The sequence below is a fragment of the Bacillus rossius genome, chromosome 10 (assembly GCF_032445375.1).
Source record: "Bacillus rossius redtenbacheri isolate Brsri chromosome 10, Brsri_v3, whole genome shotgun sequence".
Taxonomy (NCBI): domain Eukaryota; kingdom Metazoa; phylum Arthropoda; class Insecta; order Phasmatodea; family Bacillidae; genus Bacillus; species Bacillus rossius.
In genome coordinates, this window is record NC_086337.1 from 11,849,890 (window position 1) to 11,867,388 (window position 17,499).

Below are 17,499 nucleotides of genomic sequence, written 5' to 3' on the forward strand. Positions count from 1 at the left end.
TCCGAAAATTATTCTCAAAATTTTACATCATGTTTTTATGTAGAATAAAAAATTTTCTTTTATCATAATTAGTTTATTTGGTTTTACCTTGCTGTGATGAGAAAACATTGCGTAAAAACGTTACAATATTATTTTTGATCACCCACACCGGTAACCAACCGGAGTTGGACCATGCTTACACTGCAGTCGTTGACACCAATGACTGTCTCGTCCGTCAGATATCACACATTTTACTGTCTGGACAGAAAGAAGTGTAAGTGGTGCTATGATTGTGACGGCCAAGGCGGCCACTGACGACACGCGGCACATGTCTAATGTCTGCATTAGCTGGCGCTGCGCTGGCGAGCCTCCCTCCCTATGTTTACGGCGACACAATGTTTGGTAGAGCCAGCGGTAAATAAGATGATGGCAAAGATGGCGGAATACAAGCATTGCTATACCTTACAGATATATTTCTTGTACAAAGTAGCAAGAACTCTGGTACAAGCAACAAAAATCTTGTGTCTTCTTACCGTAATTAACAAATGCGTGAATCTCGCTTAATACTATTGCGTTGTACGATAACTCGCCATAGATTTGGCAACAGTGATCAATAAACGAAACAACCAGGATGGTGACGTTCTCAGCACGGAACTAATATCTTGTTACTTTAATCTGGTGTGGAGACTTTATGTAAATTAAAAAAAATCCATTTCAAGTATTTAAAAATAAATGTGTGGACATTATGCAATTAAACACAGTAACTTCACTTTTCTGACAGATCTGAAAGTAGGGTGATATAAGTTTTACATACGCAATTTAAAAACTTGGTATAGAAAAACATGAATCATGTCGTACCAAAGGACATTTGGAGGTCAATGGTGAAGTTGGATTTAATGAAACACTGATTTAGCGGAAAGATTTTAGAAAACCATGGCATCTCATCAAATCAGGATGCTACTGTACAATGAATTAATTCTCTTTATCTAAGTAAGTAATAGATAATGTAGATAATACACACAAGTTATTAAAAATTAAACTCTGTTGGTAGAAATAAAATATATACTGAAAAATTAAATAGTAGTACATGACAGAATTATCTTTTAATAGCTTCACTATTATTACAGTAAAAATATTTTACATGAGTCACACAGAAAACATTAAAATAAACTTTTTTTTACTTCCACAAAATTAAGTTTTTTTATTTGTAGTAAGAGGTCAACGTTTGACCCTCGATATATTGAGGCATAATCGACAGACAAGGTTTGCACCATGTTCGCAACATTATCCTCGAAGTTAACAATGTGTCTGTGTTGACTCCGGAGGACCTTCAAGTCGAGATCACAAAAGCCAGAGTCGGTCACGCTGAAGATTGGACCGAGTTTTGAGGAGACTCGTTCGCAGCTGGAGACTGGTCTGGTAAGTATTTTGGTTAGGCTTAGTAGCTTTGAATCAAGACATTAGTGTTGCATGAAGGCAGTTAAAAAACAAAACCTTTTAATAAGTGTAAGTAAAAGTTTAATTCTGCAATATTTCTACATAGTATTTTATAGTTTTCAAAGTAGAGTATCAAAATATTATATGCAAGGTATTTTTAAACATTCATTTGGCACAATAATTCATGTCCTGGTAAAATTCATTACAAAGTAGTTCACTTAAGTTCTTATGCTTCTTTTTTCAACACTGGTCAGAAACTGGCAACTTCCTGAAAAAAGAAAATACCATTCTTAGTAATGCAAAGGCTATATACATATAAAAAATGTAGTGTATAGACAACACCCATGTTATGCCTATATAAATAAACAAATTAAAGGGAAATCCATCACGGTTTGTGTTGGGTCAACATTTGTAGTGAACATTTCATAACACCAAAATGCGTATATGAAATGGTGGAAGATTGGAAATAAAAACATGTTTAGTCTCTGAATTACCATAATTCCATCTGTTAATTACCAAACATTTTAAATAATTATTTTATGACATTTAAAATAAATAAGACAGTGGTAGGAAAAGCCAACCACTCTTTTGTAGTGAGCAAATGATACCTTTGAATATATATACTGTATAGAAGTCTCGAGTGGATAGGATTTACTCTACGTTTTTCAAGAGCGTAAAATGAGCAGCTTGGGAACTTCACCGCTGCAGTGCGCTGCCGTAACGCCCTGTATCATCTTAGTTGTTGTGTACACGTTAGAATGCAGCACTGTCGCCCGCTGTCATTCCCCGCACCCCTCATCCATCATTCACTGCAGCTCGAGGTCGTTCTACGGGAGGGGGAAGGGGTGTTTGAAGAGTTCGGCACTTGTCCGCTAGGGACCACCACAAGTCGATGCCCTAGAGATGGTGGCGCTTGCGGCGGTGAATTAACCAACTACCTCAAAACCGTATTAGAAATTTTAACCTGGGCTGGCGACTTCTATACAGTATATATATTCAAAGATGATACACACTTATTCACAGTTAAAAAGTTATTTATTCCTTATTGTTGCAAAACACTGCAGCGTTAAACATAATATGTACTTGCTTACAGTGGATTTTTTGCTTTATTAAAAGTATAGTCCGTTCACCACTGGAAAGACTTTTTGAAATCCAACTTTTGAAAAGAAAACCCTAGCTGTTAGCAGCTTGCATTGTTATGATCATTACTAGAGACAGAGCGGCCCATCACATTTCCTTCAGTACACAAAGTGAAACAGTTCCAAAAACTTTTCAAAAAATATGCTCTCTTATTTGATATGCTGGATGTAACTATCCCTGTGGCTAGCCTGAACAATTGATAAAGTACAATAGAACCTCATTTGTACGAACCCGGGATCAACGAATTCCCGTGATTAATGTAATTTTTCTCTTGCACCGTCATTTTCCCTACAGTATTAATGCATTATTTTCCCGTGTTAAACGAAAGTGTTTCCTTCAATTTACGTTGTAACAGTGCTGTATTTAATACAAAATCGTTAGAAAGTTGTGATGGAACAATAAAAGTTGAAAGCGAATAGAGTAAACTTTACTTATTATACGTGATTGCATGTTTTGAGGTCATGGCAGGTTCTTTACCCATTGTAAACAAATCTTTGGTGACGTGAACGTGAAAATTAAGTTGATATTTTATCTCTCCCTTTTGAACTTTAATGAATAATGCTTAAAAATTAAGTTGTATAGTGGAGTTTTTAATTAAATAAATATTGTACTACGGTGGTACCACTAACATAACTTTAAAAGCAACATATAAAAGTCTTGTAAATATGGCGACTTCATGCATGTTCGGCAATTTTCGGTTTACCACATAAGAAATATTGCAGAAAGACGATTGGCAGCACTGAATTTCCAAACATCACATCTGACATCGTCCGGGCCTACGGCCCCCTGTAAGTCCGATATGCCACCGCCCAAACACCATCCACCCTCCATTCAAACCTCCCGCCTACCCGTGCGTACGTGTGCGTGCGTGTGCTCGCCCGGAAAGAGGGCGCTGTCGAGCCAGTGTGCCGCACCTCTAAAATCATAAGTATATGTAATTGTGTTGTTTGTTTTTATTTTCCCTAAGTGCAACGTGACGGCAGATCGGCCGGGAGGGTTTTATGTACTTTTATTTTTTAACTAATGTATTAAAATATCATAGCGTTTCCGGACATTCCCGAGGAAACCCGAAGCCAGACAATAATTAAATTTAAATCTTAATAATTATAATTTGTACAATCATTTCAATTCATTCAAAAATTGTTACATAATTTTCAATGCATTCTTGTCAAGCTGATTTAGTTTCCCGTTGCACGAATTCGCTAATATCTATATACGGCAATTGTTTCGGCGGGAGGACGCCATGTTAGTCGAGCGAGCCATGACCTCAGCGCAGTCTTCCGCCATCAACGACCGAGAGCAGACGCATCAGCACTCCGGGGACCTCACCGCTTGTTTTCTCTGCCAAGTAATTCTGTTAACTTTAATTTCATCTCAATCGCTTTCTTTTATTCCTCGGAGCAGCTCTCGGTCGGGGGACTGCTTTATTAATTAATTTACGGCCAGTCTCGGTCTTTTATCTTTTACTACGTAATTGAATATGGGACCACGTGGTGGCTCATCACCTATAAACCGATTCGTGCCGCGGGCGTTTTGTATAGTTTGAACCGTGTACTTGTGTGAGCGGAATTAGCGGAATAAATCAGGTGTGTGAATTTCACGTATTATTCCTTTATTTTCAATCTGTGTGACCACGTGGAGAGTGACGGCGTGTGGGACGCCTGAGAGCCCACTTCGTAGGGATAAGCGTGCCCGACGCTGAGAGCGGGCAGGATTTAGTGCTAGATACTTTCAAGAGGGGATATCACGTCTCACATGGGCGACGTCACGCCCTGAGTTAGGAGTCTCACCGGGTCCACGTGCCGTACCACGTGGTGGCGCCCACTAACTATCCACCGTAAAGCCGACCGATCGACCCCCCCCCCCCCCCCTCCCGTGTCAAGTGGCGCCCAACGTTTTTTTAACCTTATATGTTCTATAGCCGTGTTATTTTAGAACAAATGTTTACTACAAAATTTCTGAAATTAAATCAATATTAACAAGCGATTATACACAAAGTCAGAAATAAGAATTGTGTGATAAAATCTCACCATTAATAGTGGACGTTTTAAAATGCTCAACATTCACATCCTTTCTTCAATAACCAAAATTTTAATCTTCAACTTTAAATAAACATTAATTGTGAATTGCTGCAAGTTTGGGTGGATTTATTGTTTTCACCATGTGAGATAATTGTTATAGTAAAAACGTAATCTTCTCTTTTATTTGGTGTTGTGTGTATTTGCTTGTTTCCACCATAGTAAGAATAAAAAAATTTTTCAAACACTTCCCTCCTTTTATGTTTCTCCCGATTTTTACTTATTTTTTTCTTGGTCCCTTGAAATAAGTAAAAACGAGGTTCTACTGTAACAAAACAGTAGGGCTGGACTGATACAACTTTTTATCAATTCCATTACTACAGATTCTTATGGGCCAATTCTGGCGATACTATGTGCCGATACCATGAAGGATTAGACACAAGATAATATTTTACTTTAAATTAGGGATCTGCAAGTACAGGTTTTTGAACTGAAGCTGAGTTCGAGCAAGTTTTCCAGAAAGCTCACGAGTTTTGAATGGAGCTTATTTTTATACAAAATTTACAATAAATAAAATGCAGCATTACTAAACAGTTGTGCTTATTATGGTACAAATAAAAACTCATAAGTTCAGTTTTTTTTTTAGCCTTGGATATTTCAAGCTGCAGTTTTTAATTCAAGCGTGACTTGGCTCAAAAATTTGAGTTCTCGCAGATGCCTACTTTAAATTATTTTTTCGGTCATCTATGTCAATATTATTTCTCCTCAGTATAAAACAGTTCCATGCTTCCTACAGTAACAACGCCAGTCCTATTTTGAGTATAACTCTAATCTAGATACTTCCTTTCAGTCATTCACTAGATCTTACAGACGGACAGAAAAGTTTCACAAAAGCTTTATTTTGTACACTATGCAAGGGATTCTGATTGTCCCCTGGATTGCAATTATTTTGTATTTAAAAATGGCCACCAAAATAACTAACTGTAAAGTTTTAATTATCTACGGAATTCATCGTGGAGCACTTACTTGGTGGCCCTGGAACTCCCTACTGTGACAAGAATATTTTGTGATAGCTTGTGCTGTTGCAGAGTAAAATGGCCATTTCTAGTACAAGTGCAGCTGAAAAGTAAGTTATTCATTCCATATGCTTTGTAAGCTACATTCAGGGTGTCCAGCAAAGGTGTCCTTTTAATTTCCTGTACATTTCCCACATTCCCTGCGTAATCCCAGTGCACTGCTTTAACGTGGAACCAATGTTATACTATCCAAGCAGAAGCACTATAATCATAAAATGTCAATTTATTGTCGTGGTAAGTAAATAATAGAACTTGGAAACACATACAATAAAAGTCTGTCGTAGCGAGTACGGTCTATAACATGAAATACGCTATAACGATAATTATCATCGGCACCACCATTATCCCATAGATTGTGTAGGAAAAAGTTAGTAAATAATGAATGCACCGTGGGCTCATCTTTGCTATAGCGATAGCTTATTCAGCTTTTACACCGATTTTTTGCAATGTTTTTGCTTATTTTCACACCCACATTGGCCAGTTTTACCATTTTCAGGTGGCGCTGATGATGATGATAATATATGGGATATAAATATAATATTACTGTGATGTTCTGACAAGTCTTGTTTTGGCATGCTTCAACCAAGCTTGTATCTGCTCTGACACTTCAGTTTCAGTAGCCCCTGGCACATGTAACCGTACAACATCTGGAAAAAAATAATAAAACCACAATTATTGTTGCATTCAGTAAATTTTGCATAGCAAAAGAAGTGGTACCATCAAATGTCATTGGAACAGACACAGATACATACAATGCCACCACCTCCACAAAAAAAAAAAAAAAAAAAAAAAGGAAAATATTTTGCATTGCAGTGTTGCAAAAAAATGTAATAATTGTTATTATACCATTTTTAAATTATAGTGCTGTAATTTTCTTTTTCATGTTGGCAAACGTTTTTATGCGTATCAACTTCTTGTTGCCATCTACCCACTATACTGCAGAAATGTTTAAATACCGTATTTACTCCAACATAAGGCCTTGGCTCACAGTCAACAATATTGTAAAACATACAAAACATGGGAAAAATTATTTTATAACAATTTTATAAGAAGCTGTTAAGTTACTGATAACTTTCAAAAATTAATAATTTAGTTTAAGTACAATATTTTTAAGAATACCTTGTAAAATTTACTATTGAATTGTTGCACACAAAGATGGTGCAATACTTTTTCAAAAAACATTAATGTAAATAGTCTTATCTTTAACAAAACACTTACGTAGCACAACTTGCGACAGCCTTAAATTTATAAATGTTTTCTTTCCTTTGAACCCACTCCAGCTGTATTGGGATGCGGCAGAATTTGTCATCAATCTCCTGAGCACTGCGTTGACACATGAAAAAATGCCCTGTCCACCAATACCACCAAGAAACTGTACCTGAAAAAGTTGACAAAGGCATTTAACTCCAAGAATGCTAGTTATTGTGGATACATGCCATTGCAACAAATTGTCTTCCACAGAAAAACAAAAGAAAACACACATCATTCTGCAAAAAAAAATTATTTAGAAAGTTACAATAAATCATGACTGACATAAAATTAATTTACACGCAAACCCAAGCACACAGAACCCAAACAAGAGACGTTGTTGTCCTAGAAAAAAAAACATATCATGGAAACCACCCAGGATCCGGACGTACCCAAGGATTTGGATATTCAACTGAAATTCCGCAACATCATTTTCGCGAAAATCGTCACTATCATTGATGGATTACTACACACAAGTACCTAAGTTCAGACCATAGTATCTGTGTAGCGCAGTATCTGTTTATAATGAGTCGGAAATTGAACAAATAAATAAATAAAAAATTATGGTAGTACAATATTATATGTTTTATGTAAAAAGTGTTTTTCATAATCATATTGGTGAGATTACCCACATTTGCAGAAGGTTTGAATCGACAGATACCAATGTCTGAACCAAAAATTTTCAGATGAGACGTCTCAATCTCGAGCTATCTGCATGGCATATTTAAAATATATATATATATATAGGCTATATATTTTTAATACACATTTGTGCTATTTAATTTGAACATGTTTATGCACAACAAAGCTTTCGCAGGTGCATCACATACAAGTGCATGCAAAGTTTTCTATTTTATTTTTATTTATTTATTTTTACAATGTTCCGGAGAGCATAGCTCTGTTTTGGAACTATACACGTCACTTTGGCATAATTTGACACATAATTTTTCATAACACAATTCATACAAATATAATTAGTTTCACAGGTAATAGCATTACAGTTGTACATTTAACACTTAAAATATTTATCATGCTTATTAAAATCAATACCATGCTTGAATACAGAAATAGCTTCATTGACAAACTGCTGCAGAAAAACAGTAGATGATTGTTTTTCATACCCATGTATACACCGACAATAAACACATCGCTGATTGCAGACAATGAACACAGAATAGGCCATAAGCAACTGGTAGAAAATTTTGCTAATGGCAATCCATCAGTATTTACCAATAACTCTAAACTGTCCTTTAAAACATCTAGCCGCACATCATGTTCTTGTAGAATTCTTTTGCAAGCTTTTTCTAAGCCAAAATGAAGATATTCACCTGGAAGCATTTGATTTCTGATAATGATATAGTTCTAGGAGTAAGCAACAGTGTACGAGCATCTTTAGGAATTTCACAACCTGATGTGTGTTTGTTAATTATTTTTAATAAAGAAGACAATGCTTTGTGTAGTATGTTGTGATCAACAGCCATAAAAGGTAAATCCTTCCTTAAATCTGAACCAGAAGACTGTTCCTTTGAATGGTTTTCAGCAATACTTTCACAGATACTTTATATGTCAGTATCTGAATCAAAGTTTGACTGCACATCACTACTGACATTTCCACTTACTCCTGATGGAATAGGCAACCTCACATTCTTCAATGAACTGCAAATTTTATTATTTCCTCTGACTTCCACTTTATTATGAACTTGAATTTCAGGTGCTGTTCTCAAACATGGTACATTATTTTCTGAGTCTAATGCAGTACTTGTATTACTCAGATCATGAAATTCTGAATACAAACTTTAATTGTTTGTTGTGTGATTTACTATTCTTCACAAATGTCTCTTAGATATGGATGAAATAGCTTTGCACCTTTTCCTGGGATTCTCATCCATTCTAGAGGGAAAAAAGTAAATAAATACAAGCAACAATGGAATTGAATACAAGTTATTAATGTTTTGTGAAAAAACAAGTATTGTATTCTTAGGAAAATCTATTCTTAAATCCTACGGGAGAGTATGCAAATTTTGAATACTGCCCTTTTTACCAAATGTTCAACTTTACATTCACACACATATCCAGTGAAAATCGCCATATGTTAATGAAATACAGTTAAGCACATATATTCAGTAATTACTATCTGTGCAATGCAATATCATGTTAATTTGCATGTGGGTTGGTTTGATTGCCTAAATATGTGTTCCTGAACATCCTGAATAAGATTTTCCTAAGAAATATTTTTTGAAGCATAACAAAAAAACCATTTGCAGCAGGTACATGGACATGGCCATTTGCATAAATATGCATGAAATCTGCTCCAGCTTCAAAAACGGCTTAAAAATATATTCAGGAGGTAGAAAGCTGTAAAAATTTCAAGTTGCAAACTCATCTGGCAGTATATTTTTTTAAGTTTGAAAATCACTAAAAATAAGCAGTATTTACGTTTCCACGCATATTAGCCTACACGCAGTAATTGTAAGTTCCGACATAGATAAAGGGGTTAAATCGTTAAGTAGCACTATTAATTATAAGTAAAAAATTGCAGGGTGGAAACTTACGACCGAACAATTGGAATAATACTCCAACCCTAAACGGGAAATTACAAAATTAGAAATTACTTTTATTTCACCACTATTACAAACCACCCACCTTAGGTTAGTTTAATATATACATCATACCTGCTAGTATTTAGTATTATTTGGTTAAGTACGACTGCATTTAAAATAAGTTGTAGATACCTAACCTAACCAAACCAGCATGCAAAATGTGTATTAAAACAACCTAGGGAGGTGTTGATAATACAGGTAAAAAATTTCGGATATTGAATGTCACACGTCACACCCATGAGCACACATGTTTCTACAGCTCCATCCATCGTACAAAACTTCATACGTTAATTGTTTACATTTGGAAACACAAGTTTTACTGCTTATTCCTTGAAAGTTTCAACCTTTCTTTAAAAATACTTCCAGGTGAGTTCGGAACTTGAAATTTTACAGCTTACTAAGCTGATGCGGATCTATTTCCTGAATATATATTTTAAGCCTTTTGAAGCTGGAGCCGATTTCATGCATATTTACTGTCATTTGTACAGACTATCTATATAGACACACTACAGTAACTCAAATCAAATGTTTTCAAAAACGTGGATGAAAAGAAGAGGCCTAATGTCCATTTTTGAGAAAGTAAGAAAATTTTAAAAAAAAAGTTTTTATTATATTAAAGTATATTTATATGGTTTAAATTATATTTGGTGGAATTACTCTGTACAGAACTAGCAAAGCAGCCAGTATCATGTGCCGCGAAATCTTGTAACATTCCCAGTAGCCAGTAGGTACCTATATCGGCTAGTAACCTAACCAAACCAATTAAAATCTAATAAACCTATAGATTGTTTATTAGATTTTAATTGGTTTGGTTAGGTTACGAGCCGATATAGGTACCTAAAGTACAAAAAAAAAATGTACAAAATATTGTTCCGTGTGCACCGGGTTTTAGTTTACGTTAGGTTAAATAGGGTTTGGTTCCTAGATTGGGTTAGCTTAGGTTATCTCAAAAATGCTCGTCCCGACTACCGTAATTCATTAATTAGTTTAACAGTAAGCCAAGCTTTAATTCTATATTACATGCGGGAGAATTGGCGGGCGGAGAGAACGAAAGCATAAACATTCACATTACGAGATAATATCCTCAAAATATTCTTACCTCCATATTTTCAAGAAAATCCGACGATAAAACCAAGTGAAATTCCAAAATGTTGACCGAGCATAAAACGACGACACAATAAATAAACAATCAAACACGGAATTTTGAAGTCAGTTTGCAACTAAAATTATATTTTAGTGTATAGTTTAATAGTATCAAACTAACATAAAACTTAAATTAAATATTAAAAGTAATTTAAATGATTGAAAAATACTCTTTAAAGAAATAATATATTTATTTCAAAATTTGAAAGACAAACAATGTTATGACCTTTTAGTAGATACGCAAAGATGACCACTTCACTATCAGTGTGTTATGTGGGTACTTAAATAGAACCATTTTGTACCTTGAAATCCATATTTTCCCGGCGGAGGGCCCCCTGACCCCCCCCCCCCCCCCCCCCCCAACCACTTCATGTTTTGGTGTGAACGTAGTTATTGCTTCCCCTCATGTAAATCTCACGCCTCGCCACTGATTTCTAACGACTGCCTTTGCTTAAGAGTAAGCGACTGGTCGGAGGCGGAAGGAGGAAATGACAAAATCGTGGAGGAGCCACGGAGGCCACGAAATAGACTTGCAAACAGTTACAGAATCTTTTCATAGAGGGCACTGTCGTAGCTGGGTAGCTGCTGTCAATCAAGCAGGATTAGCTGCCGCCACTGTGTCTAGCTGGAGCGGTTGGGGCAGGGTTGGGCCGTTATGAAGAACAAAACAGGAAAGGTTGGGGAGGGGGAAGCGAACTCGTCCTGCGACGTAGCTGGGCTGTGTAAGGCTCAAGGAGTGTGTTTGCGCGTCCGCTATTTCTGATCTGTCAAACTCAACTCGCCATAAATCAAAAACCATTTAGTCAAACGACGTCCAAATTTTTCAGTATAATTGTGAACTGTTTTGCCAACAATAATATCCGTTAATCTTCTTAATGTAAATAATTTCATTTAAATATATATAATAAACCTACGAGGCCTTAGAAAAGCTAACCGTGACTTGATGTATCTGATTTTTCATTGCGAAGTATTTTAAATAAAGAAAAGAGAATTTTTTCTGCGTGCATAATATTGCTAAATTTATAGAAATAAAAATTGTATAAGTTTCAAAATCTGTTTTAAAATGCTGTAATTTAAAACAAAAATATTGCTGAACACATTTTATAGTTAGGTCTTTTGTTGCAGCCGATTTGGATAGAATTTCAAAGAAAATATACATGTTATAAGGCACGTCATCAGCAAAACGAAGAAGCAAATTTTGTTATTTGGTTTCAATTTGTATAATATTAATATATGTCTTCCAGGTAATGTAAAACACCTAACAACATTTGAATCTTTAAGTGCAGAATGTAAGTTAGCCACTTTATGCATTAACTTTTTCAAAGTGAATTTACTAATTTTCCAATTAAATTTGTTTTTATTGTGTTTATCATAATGCATTAGGAAACATCTATTTAAAAAAAGTCAAAAGATATATTTCGAAGATAATATATTAAAAGTTTGTATTGATATTAGATACCTTTTGAAACATATTAATTTGGAATTGGTAACTTGTTGACACTGGATGATTCATTTATGTAACTATCTCGTGTGCATCTGTAAATAGATATAAACAATCTATTTCAACAAAGCCTACAGGCGTACGTAGATTTCAAAGTGAAAGTGATTTGAAGATTTTTACAAACTCCTGGAACATTTTAAAAACTTAATGTACATAACATCCTATTATAGATATTTTACCCAATATTAAAAAATGTCCGACTAAACATTTTCTTGCATTCCAGACAGCGAAACTATTTTTAATGTTTTTTCACAACTCAATACATTCAGCATTTAATGTCTAAACGAATTTAATATTGTACCTACTAAGTAGTTATGTAATTGTTTTCAACCTTCAAACACTACTTTTCATCCTTGCCACTAATACGTAGTCGTACACAAATATCCTTTGGACAAAGGTTTAAGGTAATATTAAAAAAAGGTAATAAAAATAAAATTCGATTAAATTGATACTTATTAAGGTTAGGTATTGCTTTTTATAATCCCAACTTCGGTTTTTATTGTTCTTTTTATCAACAATTATTTCAGCTTGACGTTTTAGGAAAAGTTTCTAAAGTTTTATAAAAATATTTGTTAAAAAAGTAATAACATTTTTATATTTCTATCGTTTTTATTCCCACCCCACGCAGTAATGGTTTGTAACATAAAATTTAGAAAAATATTTGCAACACTAAAAATGTAAACAAAAACAAAAATTAATTCCATAGAGTACATGATAAAGAGCTTTTAATTATTCTCATATTCCATACCAAAGTTTTCAAAACCCCTTGCAGCAATGGTTTGTATTATCAAGAATGTTCTTAGACAAAATGTTTTGGATGAATATTATAAGATTTAAGCACAGTTTGAACGGATTTTATGGTATGCCTAAGAAGGGAACTGTAATTTTTTTTAATTATACCACTCTTTTTTCAGTCCCTTGCAGCAATTTTTGTGTAATCAAAATTTTTTCTACACATAAGTTTAAGATTAGAATTATTAAATTAATACAAAAATCGTACGGATCCAAAGTTGTGCCCTTGCTATGATTTTTTTTCCTTCTCCAACTCTTGTTTTTTTAACCCCTTGCAATATTGGCTCGTCTCGTAAAAAATAATTTTAGAACAAAATTATAAGTTTTACAAAAAATTTGAACTGATTTGATAGTGTTTCTTCTAAGGGAGTAATGGTTTTTTATAACTAACCCATATTTATATAACCCCTTTAAAACAGTTCGTCTAATCAAAAAATATTTTAGACTAAATTTTTAGATCAAAATTAAAAGATTAACAAAACATTTGAACGGATTTGGTAGTGTTTCTACTAAGGGCGCTTTATGAATTATTTTTAATAATTCGCCCTTATTTTTTGACCCCTTTCAGGAAACGTTTCTCTAATCCAAAAATGTTTTAGACAAACGTTTGAGATAAAAATTATAACAATAATACAAAAATTCATAGATCCGAAGTTGTGCCTACATTGGGAGCTATGATTTTTTTATTGTCCTCAAACCCTTGTTTTATCAACCCCCTGCAGTTATGGTTGGTCGTATAAAAAATAGCTAAGACCAAAATTCAAATTTTAATACGTTCAAACGAATATGATATTTCTCATATTATGGGAGTTATAGCGATTTTTCTGGTTTTAGGAAAACCTTCCCCAATTCTACCACTTTGGTCAGATATTGTCTATTAACGAACTTGATCGAAAATTTCCACTGTCAGAACTTATTTATCAGTTTAGAAGTGATTGGTAAAAAATTGCGGCAGTTATCGTATCCACAAATTGTATTTGAGGTCTATGGACCATGAAACGAAAAACTATATAAAAATTTCCCATAATTCACACCGTGGGTTCGGCTACAAAAGGTAGCATTTACTTGAAATTTACCTAATAACAATCAGTGTAGATCGTGTCAGTAGTAATAAATATGCTGTGAATAAAAATTTCGTGAAAAGTTGCGTATAGAATTAGGATTAAAAGTAATACGTACTACATAAAATATAAAAATTCATTCTAAAGGTAAAATTGTTTATTCGTCTAGCTCTGCAAATTATGCGTAAACAGTTTTGGGGGAGCATTGTTTGAATCCTATTTTAAATAATAATATTACTCAAAATAAATTATTAAAAGTTTACGTTTGTTTCGTTTTCCATTAAATCTTAAAACATCGACAAATGTGCATTTGAAAAAAGAAGGGGAGGAAAGTATTTTCAGTACATAGTTGTAAGTTTGTATTGTAAAAGTAAATACGCAAGAAAGACATTTTAACTGAATCTGTTTGTAAACACCAAACTGAATTTTTCTTATGTGTGGTTGGCATGAAATTGGCGAAGAAACATGTTAAGCAAAGATGTAACTCGTTGGATCACATATTGTAGAACCAAATGTATTGTTATCATTAGTTTTGCATGGATTTATCACAAAATTACATAAATTAAATATGATATATTTGTTAAGTAACATAACAAGTATGCTGACAATATTTAAATGTTCTCGTCGTATTGTTTTAAATGGAAAATTACCATGTTAGGTTTAGCCATTGTTTTCATTTAAAATCGTAATTTTTCAGAGTACACCATCGTGCCAGTTATCAATTGTAATATATTGACATAGTTTGACATAGTCTGTAGTCTTGTTGTAAACGAAATACGTTAAAAAAAGTTTCTGGGCATAAAATTTCATAAACTGAATTCAATTTCTGTGTTATAATAAGGACATGATAAAGAAAGATAAAAAAACGCAAAGGTCTCGTTGGGACCTCAGCTTATCATCCTTAATTAAAGTAGTAAAGTAACATACCAAAAATCGGTGTGTAAATAAATGCATTTTTGTTGTCAATTCCATTTGATTTTTTCTAGTGTTTTAGTTGCAGAGCAAATCGAAAACAAAACATCATCATTTCAATAGTCAGTCTGCTAGCAAAAATCTCCCAATTGTAAATATACGTGGTAAATTATGATATTGTATTAACACAAATAATACAAATAATTTGTAACAAAACGTATAATTAATGATGTGGTAGTTAAATTGCGTGAATGAGCCTATGGTGAACCTAGCATCCAACCAAAACGTGGTCAGTACACACTTCGAACTTTCTTGTACGAAAATGTGTACCTTTAAATATTTCGAATGCATATTTGGAAGTTGTGTTTGAACCAGTTGGAGTTTATTCGCTCAATATTAATTGTTTAGGCATAAGGTAAAATAATGAAGGCAAAAATGGAAATATAGTTGTTAAGAGGACTACGTCATTATTTTAGCGACATGATGCAAAACAGGCAATATTTCTTCGAAAGGCGATCCAAGATTTTTTGCATTCTGACGTTGCCGGGGATCTCCCGTTTCCCCCGCCCTTCTCATTCCGTCGCTTCTGCATCCTTCAGGGCATGCAGATGACAACGGGCGCCCAGTTACAAGTCTGCCCTCGGGGTATGAGACTCGAGTACCCTACTCATAAAATTTTTATTTATTCATCCACTTAGACATCATTATTTTCAAATTACTTTGTTACTTTTGCTGTTTACATCGTTTCACCTTTAATCGTCCCTGTGGCAAGTTATATCATATATTTGCGAATATAAAATAGGTACTACGTTTAGTTTTTAAAATTACTTTTACGAGATGTAAAGAAGTAGGCCTACACTCGTTCATGGGATAGACTATATACCATTTGAAGCCAAAAGCTTGTAACGGTATGAGTTTAGGTGTGTGTGTGTGTGTGTATATATATATACACACATACTTATATATATATAATTACGAACATTCCCTTGATATTGTAATGCAAAGGTGTAGAACTAACATGAATAAACCAAAGAAATACTACCACTTACGCAAGTTATTAAACAATGAATTCAACTCTAATTTTTATGAGTGCTGTTGATAACGTTCCAACGATCACAATATGTGATAACCTGTGATCACGTTAACAGTGTCTCTTCTCTTACACACATTTATATATTGTCTTCGCAAACCCAACGTCTTTCAGAAATGATAAAAACTTTACGTCCATTATAGAACGCACAGTGCGGCATATTAACGAGGAGTGATAATGGACAAAATCTAATCTGCCATGTTCCTGGCAGCGTAGTGGCTCTAGATTGTTACTTATTCAACTATATGCCCTCACCACTGACCTACACGGTAAACCTTCCCACTCTTTGTACCATGGCTGTTACCCTGATGATGGAGATTATAATTTATGGCGAAAGAGTAGCAAGATTAACAACATTAACACTGCTTTAATCTTTAAGTTGAGTCACTTCAATACATTACGTAAACAGCATTGTAATAATATAACTTTATCATGTCACAAAAATTAAAAAATATAAGAACTAGTGGAACACTAGCTTTTTTGAACTGAAATAAAATTGGTAAATAAGCATTTTAAGAACTTTTGTCTTTAACTTCCGTTACGTAATTCTCCATGATGCTTTCAAATGCTTGTTTCAGAAAAGTTTTAATTTACAATACAGTACTGTGCAGATTTAAATTCAGTCAGACATCTCGGTCTGTTTTAATTTGCACACTACCGTTATCATATTAATGAACGGCCAGACAGAACTATGAAAGCATCCGTTGCAGTCAGTGCTGCAAGTGATTGGTCCAGTAGACTGTGAGTTCTGCATATGTATTTAAATCTAATTTTGTCAACTTATTGAAGGGAGGTGAATTATTTTATTGTGACAGTGAATAAGTGCAATATTGCAAGTATAAGTTCAAGGCAAGGAAATGGTAAACACTGCCAGGGCCGCTGAGAGAATTTGTAGGCCCCTGGACAGCTGGGGTAGTAGGCCCCCTTCCTTTTTTTTTCCATACCACTACTACGTACTACTTATACCATAAATATATATGGTATCATAAAATTGCATCCTTCATTTGAACATACATAACGATTTCCTAGTTACGCAAAAAAAAAAAGAGAGCATTTGCATGTATTATTTCAGTGCACTTTTACATTGTTAATCCCATCAATATACAAATAATATTTAATTTTGATGTATATTCTGCTAAAATAATCTTAAATGGTAATCAGAAATTGCATTATCATATGAGTGTTTAAAATACGTAAGTTTAATAATTTATTCTAAATATAAATATTATTAAAAAATTTAAGTAATAAAAATTTTTATTATTTCGAAAATATGAAACACATTGAACCACGTTCATTACATTGAAAAATTTGTAATACATATTGATAATTTATACAAATTAATTTAATACCCTTAGTTCGATGTAAAATCATAAATGACGTGCATTTTAAATAACAATTATATATATTTTACATCCTACTAAAACACAATTAAAATGTTATATACTATATAAAATTGTCTAAATTTAATAACACTGCAAAATGTTTTACGACAGAACAGTCAT

The 17,499-nt window shown here is 33.8% G+C and overlaps 1 long non-coding RNA gene across 1 annotated transcript; it reads right to left on the reverse strand.

The window, feature by feature from the left end:
* Positions 1 to 1,233: 1,233 nt before the first annotated feature.
* On the reverse strand, positions 1,234 to 10,653 carry LOC134535632 (uncharacterized). Its single transcript, XR_010075667.1, has 4 exons — positions 10,598 to 10,653; positions 6,869 to 7,028; positions 6,195 to 6,297; positions 1,234 to 1,684 (listed from the first exon to the last, which is right to left on the reverse strand). It is a non-coding gene; the product is annotated as an uncharacterized LOC134535632 (long non-coding RNA).
* Positions 10,654 to 17,499: the final 6,846 nt, after the last annotated feature.